Source organism: Gobio gobio (genome assembly GCF_949357685.1).
Source record: "Gobio gobio genome assembly, chromosome: 4".
Taxonomy (NCBI): domain Eukaryota; kingdom Metazoa; phylum Chordata; class Actinopteri; order Cypriniformes; family Gobionidae; genus Gobio; species Gobio gobio.
The window spans coordinates 21,515,136-21,529,693 of NC_137100.1; the positions used below are offsets into that span (position 1 = coordinate 21,515,136).

General features: G+C 37.6%; 1 protein-coding gene across 2 annotated transcripts in view; it reads right to left on the reverse strand.

Moving 5' to 3' along the window:
- Nucleotides 1-14,558, reverse strand: part of specc1 (sperm antigen with calponin homology and coiled-coil domains 1) — a 270,540-nt gene that overhangs the window by 249,563 nt on the left and 6,419 nt on the right. Inside the window, exon 2 of one of the 2 annotated variants that reach the window (XM_079816100.1) lies at nt 1,745-1,841. The exons of the other annotated variant lie outside the window; for it this stretch is intronic. The gene's annotated coding sequence lies outside the window, so the exon portion shown is untranslated. The remainder of the gene's footprint in view (nt 1-1,744; nt 1,842-14,558) is intronic. 2 annotated transcript variants of the gene reach the window in all.

Here is a 14,558-nt window from a genome sequence, read left to right on the forward strand (position 1 = left end):
AAACCGTATTAAATTGTAATCGGTTTGAGAGGGGTGGGATAAACCTTATATCACCATGACTGAGCGTGAGGGTGAAATTAGAATATGCCACCGCTAAGTTTACATATTACATTATGGTGCCCACCGCGACACCGTGTTTTCAGCTCATCCAGCTCACTCACAGTAGAGCAGGAATCACAGTTCACTGATGACGAGACAACAGTAAGGCGAGATGAATGACAAGACCATGGCGAAGGATTTGTTGCGCAACAGAGCCTAAGCGTCTGATAAATGTCTTATCTTAAAGCTACACTGTGTAACTTTTTTAGTTTATTCTTAGCTAAAAACACTTAGTTCTTTCAAAAATATGTGCTCATTAATGTATATTCACTTCTTTCAAGTAATAAAGTATTCTCGTAAGTTTATAATATGCCATTTAAAATACATACGGGTAGGGGTTCGAATGCAGGTCGCCATGTTGCCCCTCCATCTTGAAAGTACATTAGCCAAAGAGGGACATACCCGTAAATTCAAGCTTCGCCTTTCGCGTTTTAACACTCGATGGCACTGTACAAAATTGTTAAGAGATTTGTTTTCCCAAATTTGTTTTAGATTTATCATGAGATTTGTTTTACATTCCAAAATTTGCCATGTATTGTACCTGATATATATCCAAAATAATCAATATTGAACTGATCACTACCTTGTAACATGCACACTGCGCACTGCTGTTATTTTACATACTGCTCCGCGTTATAGACCAGGTAGAACAATTCTCCCAAACACTATAGATAAATTCACAAACAACCTACCAGATTTATCTCAGCTGCTCAGTGTACCCAAACACACAAATGAACTAGAGGAAATGACTAGCAGTATGAGCACCATTTTCTCTAGTACATTAGAAACGGTTGCACCAATCAGATTAAAAAAGGTTAGAGAGAAAAGTACTGCATCGTGGTACAACAATATTACTCACGCTATCAAGAGAGAAACTCAAATGGAAACAAACACATTTAGAGGTCTATAGAATCGCGTGGAAAGACAGCACTTCCCGTTATAAAAAGGCTCTAAAAGCAGCCAGGGCTGAGCATTACCATAAACTGATAGAAAATAACCAAAACAACCCCAGGTTTTTATTTAATACAGTGGCCAGGTTAACAAATAAATGCACATCACCTGAACAAAATATCCCAGTACAGTTTAGTAGAAATGACTTTATGAATTTCTTCACTAAAAAAATCGAAAACATCAGAAATACAATCATAAATGTACAACTAGGGCTGGGCGATAAAACGATAACGATAATTAGGGGTGCTCCGATTGATCGGCAAAAAGGCCGATCTCATGATCCGATCGCATGCTGACGACACATAAAACCCGTGCCTGCCGTGAGAGCTAGGGAATGACCAGAGCCATAGAGAGAGAGAGTTGCGACAACGGAAGTTCAAAACGCTTGATAGTCACGTGATTCATGTAGACCTCGAATAGTTCCAGGAAGTGCTTTGGCGGGCAATTCAAATTGATAGTCACAGTGACAGAACTGCGATTTTTGGTAATTAATAGTCAATAAATGCATTGATTTTCAATAATTTTATTACACATCGACATGTGTATGTAGCATGAGTATGTAGTTACAGCGATGTTGTTTTTAAAATATAATTTTTTTAAATGATGGATAATCTACACAAGCAGGCTTTAATGTACAAGTTATTTTGATTAAGATGTGCTGATAATTTAAAATCTTACTGATTAAACGTCTTACCTTTTAAAAGTGCATCACAAACGGTCTGTTTTGCTGTAACTCTATGGCGCGGCTGCTACTTCCGGGAACTATTGAGAGTCTCCACGAGCCGCCATTGCTGTAAAAAAAAAACGTTCCATTGGAGTCAATGGAGTTGTCGCAACTCTCTCTCTCTATGGCTCTGGGCATGACATGCAGCGACACCATCTCATTCTCTTTCCGGCGCGGGTAAAATAATTATAACGCTGAAGGTGAGGTACAATTCATATTTCTATATTAAATAACTTTCTGTGAGACGTAAGTTCACAAACAGCGCGAGTGAATCACCGCGTGCGTGCGCTCTCTCTCTCCCTTTCAAAATGCTCAAATGGCTTCACATCATCACATCTGCACTAAAATCAAGCTGCACAGTTGACAGGATTTGCCACTGTTGGCAGGATTTGCCACTTGCACAATCGAGGCAGTGTCGCATCGTCACTAAAGTTTATCATTTGCATTTATTTTTAAGTCTTGCCAGTGTTCAAACCGCTCAGCACTCGCACGCTCTCCAGACCGTGAGTGCGCGCACACACACACACACATACACAGGCCATCTCACAAAAAGCTTGCGAGAACAAATTGCGCTGAAATGGTCAGATACACACAAATGTATGCACTAAATTACCGTCTTGGCGAGTATGCAAGTAAACCCCATCGTGACTCGCGAGTGAACGTTTGTGCAACTGTAACCGTATCCGTGTTCACTCTTAAAGTGACAGCTGTCGAATAAACTGCTGCTGTCTCTGAGTTTTTCTTTGTCTTGTGTTGTTTGATGAACCTTTATGGCACTCACTGCTCTTGAATGACTAACTTTTGCAACCTTAAGTGTAAGGAATAATCTAATTTAATTTATTCAGGGAAGACCAATATTAATTTACATTTGATTTCTTATTAAATGTCTTTAGTATTTCTTACCTCAATACTAATGTTAGACCTACCTGAAAATTAGTCTTTAAAAACAAAAATGCACTGCATGAACAAATATTTAGATGAGATAATTATATACATTTATTATATACATTTATTTGGGAAATATAGCCTACAGTAGCCTTAAGTTATCTCATTTTCTAAAATAAACACTTGGTGGTTCTTCAAGATCTTGACTCTAGCCTATTTCTACAGTTTTTTCTCAATAGTTAATTTAGAGTTAGTTTAATTTCTACAAATGGTGCAAACTCTGCAAGATTATAGATAAAAGATTACCATTCCCCTGCCATTCTGTGATCGGCAGTGATCGGCAATCGGCAGATCATGATCTTGGTGATCGGTAATCGGCCCCAAAAATGCTGATCGGAGCATCTCTAACGATAATTATCACTAAATAATTTTTCTCGATAAAACGATAACAGTTCGATAAATGCACAATATAATGCTTACACGCTATGCGTAATGCTGCGCATGCAGTGTGCAGACCGGGCTTCTGGGTGCCGCACGTGGTGTTGTTGACAGTCACAGTGGCCGACAGGCTTGGAGGAGTGGAGTGGAGTGGAGCAAGAACAATGAGCGATAGTGAGGAAAATTCAGGGCTCACAACCAGCTCGGAGGACAAAGATATCGTTGACAAGAAAGGTCACTCAACTTCAACTGGTTTGACTTTGGAGATATTTTGGCTATTTGCAATCTGACATAAAACAGAGCGACGTGCACTGCTTAACATAGGTTTACCACACGGTAATATAATAATTCAATTATCTTGCTTCTTCGAAGTTCTTCCATATAGCATTGAGCCCAACACAGCGGTAAATCTACATTAATGTCATGCTCATCTCTATCTACCCTATTCATTAACAACATGTATTCTTATTTCACTTATTTCTGTGCCTTAATTATTATATTGATTAATAATAGATTGTTAGCTAATCTGTGTGCTTTGTATATGTGCATTTCTGAAATGCATAACATGGACAAATCACTTTCAATTTTAAAGAAGACTAGGGGTCGACCGATTATCGGCGTGGCCGATTATCGCCTCTGATATTAAGCATTTTTATGGTTATCGGTATCCGTCATTTTCAAAACTGATTTGCCGATAAAATAATTTAATTTTGAAATGCGCGCAATTTGGCTCTGATCCAGCCACCTCTGTCAGAGCGCACTGCTCTGTGACCTAGACTAATGCCCGCCCATCACCCATCTGATTTGTTGGGAGTCACAAGTCCGGCCAATCAACGTGGAAGGCTGAAGGCACTAAAAATGTTGCGCTCTCACACCGAAAGCACTTGCAAACTGGAGCTGCGCAGTGATCACCCAAAGGTAAGGCAGTAGTAATCACTATCAACATGTAGTGATTGCTTGGATTTGATTTGAAGTTGCATTAAATCACTACACTTGAAGTTGCAAAACACCTCAATATAATCTATTTAATGACAAGCAACCCCGTTTCCAGTTATACTGTGAATTCCCAGTCAATGTTCGTTTCGTCATTGCAGTGATAGCTTTAACGGAGTTTAGCTACTTGGAACAACAGCATGAGAGTTGAAAATAGCCTCACATCGGTGCTAGTGTAACTAAAACCTATTATAGCTGCTCGCCATACGACCATCTTAACATTATATTGTGAACAGATTATCAACACGAATGAATTCACTCACGTCTGCTGCCGCTGCGGGTTATTTGTGTTCACGTAGCTTCACTGAACAGCGTCCATTAGGGCTTGTACTCAAAAACTTTGCATATTTGGAGAAATTTTGCTTTGTTCTCACATGATTGCAAAATATTTCATAATACAGAATACCATTTCTATTATTTCTCACTGAATTATGCGATCTGATGAGCTAAGAGCGTTTAGATCGAGCTGTCTCCTGATTTGCGTCAGTGATCTCTGCGCTCTCTCATTCTGAATAGCTGTCAATCATCTCACATGGCACGTTTCTGGCTGTCCTGTACACTTCCTGGTTTTTAGCTCCGTGATAAACAGTCAAACAAAAGCTTCTACACATAAAAAATAAAGAGAATCAATAAACACACAATTAGACTACGGGTTGTGTGTGATTTTCATGCGATTTGGGGTATAAATAAAGCAAATAAAATGCTAAATATAACATATTACAACATCATTATTAAATGACACACATATATATATATATATACACATATATACACACACATATGTGTGTGTGTGTGTGTGTGTGTGTGTGTGTGTGTGTGTGTGTGTGTGTGTGTGTGTGTGTGTGTGTGTGTGTGTGTGTGTGTGTGTGTGTGTGTGTGTGTGTGTGTGTGTGTGTGTGTGTGTGTGTGTGTGTGTGTGTTTTTTTTTTTATTTAATCCATTGATGTGCAATAGTCACCTTTTTTTAGGCTATGTTTTAGTCATCAGAAAATAATTATGTTAATATTAACAGTTCTTCCAATTAAAGATATGGTAAAAGAATTTAAAGGGAGACTTTGTCAGAGGCCTTTTTATTCTTAATATTGACATAAATTTTCATTTTTACACTAGACACATATGTCGGTTCAAAATATTGGTTATCGGTCTACTTGATCTGTAATAATCGATATTGGCATCGGTCCTGAAAAACGCATATCGGTTGACCCCTAATGTAGACGCATACATTTCCTGTGAAGCTGCTTTGAAACAATATGTATTGTGAAAAGCGCTATACAAATAAGTTTGAATTGAAAAATTTTAATTGAATTAGGACTGTCGCGTTTGGTCGATACAATCGACTTCGTCGACGCTGTTAATTAGTCGACGTCAATATTTTTAGTCGACTGGGTAAGTTGGGTACGATATGAAATTGTATTAGTACCGGTACTTTAAAAATGACAGCGTTCTAATAAGAGCAGTATTTCTTAATGTGCGTCGATGTGTGACAGCAGGAGTGAGGACGTGTGTGTGAGCTCTGCTTCCACCTTTCACTAAGCAATGGAAGCAGAACAGTCAAATATATATGTGCAGCTCAGGAAAAAGAAAGCAACAGAAAAGTGCGATGCGGCCGGGACGTGCTCGTGCGCGCTGCCAGACTCTGACTTGAAGCGCGCGCAGCCTGTTCTGTCGATTTGTCCTACCTTGTCAGATTTTGCTACCTCCCATTAAAACAGTAGGTAGCACAATTCGACAGCAAAAAATGCTGCCTATCAGATTGTGCTACCAGCATCATATTCATTTGATTTGAGGCTTTATTAATATCCATACCTACCCCTACCCTGAACCTACCCTTAAAACTATGTAAATATTTTAAATAAATAAATATTAAATATGGATGTAAAATGCTACCTATCAGATTGTGCTACCAGAATCATATTAATATGATTTGCTTTATTAATATCCATTAATATCCATACCTACCCCTATCCCTACCCTAAACCTACCCTTAAAATGAAAATATAAAAAATACAAATAAAAAATATTGATGTGGGCATGCGCAGTAAGCCTTGGTAGGACAATCTGACGGGTAGGATGAAATGTCAGGACACCGGCCAAGTGAGTTTTTAGGGAGTTTTTAGGGAGGTAAACAATGATAAAACAATGAATAGTAACTTCTGTCATATTATTCAATTACTTTTACTGTTTTTTGCCATGGTATCGATTCAGTAACTTATCGGTATTGAGGTATTTTAGTCTGGTATCGTATCGAAGTCGTATCGTGGTATCGTGACATCACTATTCTATATAAAAAGTATTTGCTGATATTCTCTTTTTTTTGTTATGTTGGTTTACAAATTTGTACCTTTTTATATTTTTACTCTTTTAGTTTTACATTTTGTCAAGGGCTTGTTTACATTTATACTTTTTTATAGTATACTGCTACTGCTGAAGGCCAACGTTGCAAGTTAAATTAAATGTTTTTAATTAACATTGTTGAAAATTATTGTGATAAATTAGTCAATAGATTAATCGATTAATCGACAAATTAGTCGATAGATTAATCGATATAAAAATAGTGGCAGCCCTAAATTGAATACATCGGCTGTACACTCGTTATTGCGGTGCAATATGGGATTGAATGAGTGCATTCAATAACGTCCACTATGGTTTCGGACATCACTACAAATGGCTGTCCACTTAAATGGTGCCCTATTTAAGGGTATAGGGGGCAATTTCGGATTCAGCCTTAATGTCCTGCAGAGTTTAGCTCTGATATGCCTTAGCACAGGTGCCTGGAGATGTCTAGTAATAATGAAGATCTTGATTAACTTAATTAATAGTTTAATTATGATTGTAGTTAAATTCTGCAGAATAGTAGCCTGCCAGGAACAGGACTGGAAACCCCTGGTCTAGCATCATTTGCTTGAAGATGACACTTGGTTTGATATTTTGTACCGCAGTACAGTAAAATTCGTAAGTGTGATTTAAGTGCCCAAATATCTCTTGCATCACATGCCCTATTTGTTTATTCACTGAATGTTACTGCATGTATTTTACATTATTTCTAGAAGACTTCAGCAACACAATACAATATTTGGCTCCTAAGAGCTAAATCTTCATGACTGACAATAATCACAGAAAACATAAAAAAAGGTCAGAATATTATAAATATACAATGTCTCATAGGGGGTATTATTCAATACAGCAATTAGTTCACTTTGGGCAAACAAATGACACACACAATTACACAAATAAGCCTATAGTAACCAACTATTAACTACTGTACAAAAATTAAAACTGGCCAAATTGTCAATGTAGGGTAATGTTCTTTCTGCCTAGAATGTGAACCACTCCATACCAGCTGTCTTTCCTACTACTGATATTTCTAATTTCTGCTTACCTAGGTTATAACACTTAAAAAATAAAGTGAATCCTGGAGTACTTTACCAAATTATAATGCAATAAAAACAAAAGCAGCAATTATATAAAAATCCAGAGTTCAAAATAAAAAAGCACTGTCTGTTGTCCTCAAGGGTCAAGAAACGTCAAACCTCAAGACTGGCTGGTATGAAATTAGCTCTGGCATTTCACTATCTGATGTAGCGACAAAATTCCACGCAGTTACCCAGGCTGACTGAGATTTACACAGCAAGTATGCAGTCCATTTCCTGTCGTCTGAACGCAGACCTGCCAAATGCACTTCCAAATATTCGGATTGAGAACACATCTGTCTCTTCTACACTTAAGATTCTTTAAGTCAAAAAGCAACAGGCTTCATTGAACTATAATACAGTCTGTCATTATCCTAATCGCCATCATCAAAAATTTTCACAAAACAAATTCACTAATAGGTTGTTACCTTTTATCCCAAATTCCTCTGTAGTGTGGAAGGATTATTATTTCCTAAAAGCAGAACAAGGAACAGCCGGCAGAATGAATGAGCAGCGTTAGATAGACTGAAAACACACCTCCATCTGCCAACTCACAGAAAACATAAGAGGCTGGTGCAACAATCATTGTCAGTAGCAGCCAAAGGGTGTGTACTTGTGTGCTTGAAAAAATGCAAACCATCTACAGCAAAGATTCAGTGACAACATCAGCTGTGTTTACGTCAGGATCACCATGTGGGGCGTGTAGTCTAATGAGTGAAAATTGAAAAATCATAGATACAAATAGGTTTAAATACCTTTGAATACCTTTAGGGTCTCACGCATAAAATGTCCATCAAGATACAAAGGTAAATTGGAACATGTCCTATCACCCTGCTGTCTTTATGTCTTCAATTAGAGTCACAGCCCTCAGTCCTCCTGGGTATTGCTAAACTAATCCACCCACAAACCAAACAGCAGCCACAGAACAAGAGAGAAGGGGAAAATATGATCAGAGGAGGACTGAATGACTGCCTGTAAACAAGTTGTGAATAAAGTCAGTTCCAAATAAAGTCTTTCTCCAAAGTCAAAACAGGCTTCTCTGGTTTTCAGAGAAGTCCAACACTGTGTCCTAACCAAGTGTGACGCTGATGGTGTGACGCAGCAACAAGCAATTTATGTGACGTTAAACTGTTGCATCCATTTTTTGCTGTTCACACAAGGCAAAATGTACATTGGCATTGTGATAACCAAATATGTCAATCAACACAATTTCATCATTGACACTCACATATAATTTAAAGGAGACCTATTATGCAAAATTTACTTTTACATGGTGTACATTAATACATTAATGTTCAACAGTCTATCTTGAAGCCAAAATGGAAGTGACTTAAACTGCAATTCATCGACTGGTCGCTATAGACAGGCTCCAAAAAACGCTGCCTCTGTCTGGCCGTAATGCTGATACAATACAAAAATGTTACGTCTAGCTAGTCATAAAATGCCTCAGCTGTTTAAACATTATAACTGTTCTGTTTTTGGCTGTAATAATAAACTCCCGGCATCTGAGCCACTGAGGATGCAGTGGATTAATTTCATTTCTGAAGGGAATGTGCCCCAGAAATTAGCTGGGGCACACAAAAAATAAAAATAAAATCTTTTTTTAAATCCCCATGTTTTCGGTGCAGATGTAGTGGTGACGCGGTCATGTAACCAGAGGGTGGTGCTGCCAATAACGCACCTAAAAGCTGCAACAGAAGAACACATTGTCTCACACGCACACTGTAGACTTTCGTGGCATATAATGGTTACGGTAACTTGGGAGTCGGGACGATGTCAAATAAGAGTCAAATGTTTCAGCACATTACATTATATGGCTCTATGGAGTTAAGATATCCTATTCCCTAATGAATTAAACAGTTTGTTATCATACAGATTGAAAGCGTGAATGGTCTCTCTCCCTCTCCCTCTGTTTATGTGTGTGTAGCCTATATGTGTGCATGCGGAGGAGGGGTGCGATTATCAAATAATAATCGAATAATTCCCAGCGATCATTGAATATTATTTTTGCTTGAAATGCCCATCTCTAAATCATACACTGGGCTGCTTTGCAAACAAGGTTCAGTAAAATGCAGGATTTGCACAAAAGTTGCTACTCAAATATGGATTAATGCCAACTCTTCATGATCCAACTTCATATCCAGAACATGTAAGTACCGCACTTTATAATGTGTGTTTGCAATCAAATCGCCTTTCTGAATGTGCTAATGTGGCTAAAGTTACCATTGTCTCCAGAGCTTGTTCAGTGTTTCCTACAGATTAGAAACCAATTTGTGTTGGCGGGCGGGGGCGTGGGTTGTTTATTTGGGGTTGTTGATTGGCACAAATATCGATTCCGAGATCTGCATATAGCCTACTGTACATATAAGGAAAAATAAGTTTGCCTTTTTAGCACTATTTTAAACTTTTCTTGGGTTAAATTATATTTGCTTGCATTCATTTATATTCACTTGTGTGTATTTAAGTAACATTAAAAAATATTAGGATGTATGTTATTAATGTTTTAAAATTTTACATTTAAAGAAATCTAGTGTTTGATCATGTCTAAATATGTATTCAAATGCAAAACCTAAAAATAAGTAAACACACCGTTATGATCTGCAATAGTTTTTTGAGCAACTAGATGCATGTATGTATATTTATTAAAGAGCCATACAGGCACCTATAGTGGGTAAACCATGGCATTACAAATTAAATGTATTATTTTTCCAGCCACAACATGATTCTAATTTGCCACTTTGCAATATAATTCTCTATTTTAACCTTAATTACTACACTAATTGTAATATAAATAAGAAAAATAGTAGAAGAAAAATATTTTTATTCATTAAATGGTCATTAATGGACCATAATTATTGCACAAATAGTAGGCCTATTTAGTACCAAAAGATCTCATCAAAATATTCAATAAATATTATTAAACTAAAATATAGAACATTTATTTAATTGAAAAATAGTTCATGTGTATGGTGACATTTGACCATCAATGAGTATTGAGTGAGCCATTAGAAAGGATTATAGGGCTAAATACAAGAAAAACATTAACATTAATGTTAACAATGTTGCATCTCCATCACTTTCCATAATAAAATGATCCTATATGGTTGACGTAATAAACAATGCACACTATGCTGTACTGTTTACCAAAAAATGCTGCAAATACCTGTACAGTGAAACTGTCGTCTATCTATTCAAATGCATTGACAGTGCTGGTTTGTTTGGAACTAATGAGAGCTCTGTGAACCACGTGACCGTGCACGCCGCCGTGAGATGAAAGCATGTCGCAACTCTGTTTTTCAACGCCTCTGGCTTTAATGTTATGCCACATTAGCGCCAAAAAGCTATTTATTGTTTGAATTTCATATTAAAACTTTAAAAAATTGAAAAGTATGGAAGGATATCGCAGACAATTTTCAAAAGGAATTGCAAATTGTATTTGCAATTGGGTTTTCAATTTGTGGACACATTAAAAGTGACATAATCCAAACGCAATTGCAAATCGCGCATTGCCATTTGCATTTTCATTTACGTGAACGCACAACGACTGCCAAAATTCAAATGGAAAAGCAAAGTCTTTTTGCAATTACATTTCCAATGTCTTACAAGTTATGACCCTGCCATTTTGGAATAGCAATAGAAAATCACCTATTTGCTCTTACATTTCCTCCGTGTCCTGCCACAACCTGCAAAAAATTCAAATGCAATCGCAATCCCGTTTGCCTTTGCATTTCCGATGCCTCACACAGTCAACTGTCAATCAGGCTTGAGGGCGGGGTTTATCGATGTAGTCTGAAAGTAGGCCGTTGCTCCACATCGAGAGGAGCCAGCTGAGGTGGCTCGGGCATCTATTTCGGATGCCTCCTGGACGCCTTCCCAGGGAGGTGTTCCAGGCACCGGGAGGAGGCCCCGGGGAAGACCTAAGACACGCTGGAGGGATTATGTCTCCCGGCTGGCCTGGGAACGCCTCGGGGTTCCCCCGGAAGAGCTGGAGGAAGTGGCTAGGGAGAGGGAAGTCTGAGCGTCTCTGGTTAGACTGTTGCCCCCGCGACCCGGCCCCGGATAAGCGGAAGATGATGGATGGATGGATGGATGATTTCTTAAGTATATGCATGCTTCCTATATTGCTTATGTTTGTGTGATGTAAAAGCCATCTAAAAAGCTCAAAATGGCTCTGTAAAGAAGATACACTGCTTTTATGCATTTAAACCAAGGCATGTTTGATGTCTAAAGGTTTCTCTTTCTTTGTCTGAGTCAATGGTGCAAAATATATGATTATGAGATGTACCGTTAGTATGTTTAGTCCTTTTGGAGTGAAACTTTACTAATTCTGGCCTCCCGCAAGAACATTCCATCGAGTAATAAAGTCAGAACAAAGAAATTCTCTCCCGCCTGAAATTCACACCAATGATTGGTCATCTCAGGGAAGATGGGCGTAGGTTAATGGACTTTAAAGGACAGTAACACAAGCACATCTTCGCTCAGTCAACTTGCAAGGACTCCGACAAGACAAATTTTCCTCCCATCACATCAGCGCGGTTCGCGGGCTTCGGCCACGAGCCCGCGCGCCAAGCTGTTTGTTTCCTTTGAAGATCGACGCGCTCCGCGACACGGCCAGCGTGCGTAGTGGAACCTTCTCAGGGCGGACGAGATGAACTTTCCTTTCCAAGACACTCGCTTCTAAACACCTTTAAATCTCCCGCGGACCGACTAAGCTCCGGAAGGACCAAACGGAGAGAGAGCTTCAACGCGCGAGAACTCTGAGAAACGCCAACGCACGCATCTTGCTTTACACAACACAAAGAAACCATGCAAGTATCAATTCTATCGAAATTTAGATGCGTTTTAAGATTGTACCCCTGTTTAAGGTGATAATGGTTCTTGCTGGCTCTAGTGGTTACGTTTGGAAAAGTGTCGGAACGGACCCGATCATACCCTTCTGTCCTCCCTCTATTTCTATCCTCTTCATTCTCTTTCGTTGACTTTCCGTTATTTTGTATATACATGTATTCTTTATTTAGTCGTATTTAATCTTATCAGTTATTAAAACCATTGTATCCACGTTTTGATTGTCATTGTTGCCACTCACAAAACATGAGTCCCTTTAATGTCAGATCTAAGCTACGAGCTCTTATAATTATCTTTGAATGCTTTAATTAATATCATAGTTCGGAAAATGTATCCTTTGTGGCCAAAGGGATAAAATTTACCGAAAATTGGGTAGAAGACCTTGTGAGAGTTGATAAGGATTGTACTGCGCCTTCGTTAAATGGAACGCATCAGAGGAATCATTTTGAATCAACTCCTTAGAGGTTATTCTGTGATTATTTAATATATATCCGTAGTTAATTGCAATAAATTGTTGTTAACCATATATATATATATATATATATATATATATATATATATATATATATATATATATATATATATATATATATATATATATATATATATATATATATATATATATATATATATATATATATATATATATATATATATATATATATATATATATATATATATATATTGCATAAATACCTAGGTTAGGTATTCCCCTTTTTGGGGGATTTTGGAGATTTATGATTCGATTATAACCTGTTATGATTAATCATAAATCCCTAAATATTAATACCCATAATTCCCTATTGAGCTAATTTAATAATATATGTAACCCTAAAACGCTACACTGAGCATTGCTGTTACTAAAATAACTGCACTGAAATCAGTTCTCTTCTAATAGTCTCATTGATTAGACCAGAGCTGTGACATAGTGTGGTGTTGCGGTGGGATGTGTGATGCTGAGCTGCTGTGTAAGCAACATCCTTAATGTAATGTAATTAGCCTTTACTTTACACATACTCACATTCAAGCAACCACACACACAGGCTACATAAGAACTAATGGTTTATTTATAAATTTTTAGTTGCAGAAGCAAATCATTTATTCATATCGTCTCATTTATATTTACCCTACAAGTGCCTACATGTTTTTGAATACCCTATTATGCTATTTTAAAGCTACACTGTGTAACCTTTTTAGTTTATTCTTAGCTAAAAACACTTAGTTCTTTCAAAAAAATATGTGCTCATTAATGTATATTTACTTCTTTCAAGTAATAAATATTCTCGTAAGTTTATAATATGCCATTGAAAATACATACGGGTGAGGGGTTCGAATGCGGGTCGCCATGTTGCCCCTCCATCTTGAAAGTACATTAGCCAAAGAGGGACATACCCGTAATTCAAGCTTCGCCTTTCGCGTTTTAACACTCGATGGCACCGTGTCGAATGTGGACGAAGTCGAACTGGAAGCCATGTTAATCTTGGACTAAATCGGCCACCGTAGGAGTTAAAACGAATTCGGAATTGAGAGGAACAGAAACTAATATTCACTGGATGTTCATATACCTTTTCACCGCTAGATGGGGGAAATTATCACACAGTGTAGCTTTAAAGGTTCTTAATTTAGTTTTGGAGGTCTCCTTAGGGCTGGGCGATTTTTCCCCCTAAAGAAATCTGCGATTTTTTTAATAAAAAACTCGATTTACGATTCGATTCGATTTTTTTTCCCCGCCCCCCATTTAAAACAAAATAATTGCAAACTGTACATATATTTTAAAAATATATATTTATTATATTTAATTAAAGTGCATCAATATAAAATTGCAACGGCAAACCCTTTATCTAACTGAAAAGTCACTGTGCAGTGTGCAACAAAGATTGTTAAACATCCAAATTATTTATACTGTATTTGGGTTGAGCTAATAAACAACAAAAAATCCTGAGGTAACTCTTAGTTAATTGAACATGTAAACAGTAACACCATTCGCCATAAAAAATGTAATTGCATTTTAAACATTCTTTGCAAGGAAAATGAGCCTATCAACAACAGCAGGCTTGAGGCAAGCTCGGTTGTTGAAGAGTTGTTTGCTTTGCAAACGGGGTGCTAGCACTAACGCCACTAGAGTGGTTTTCTTTTCGAAGAAGGCAACACTTCTCCCACTCAGCCGCATGTCTTCGCTTTAAATGCTGAAACAGATTTGTCGTACTGCTGCC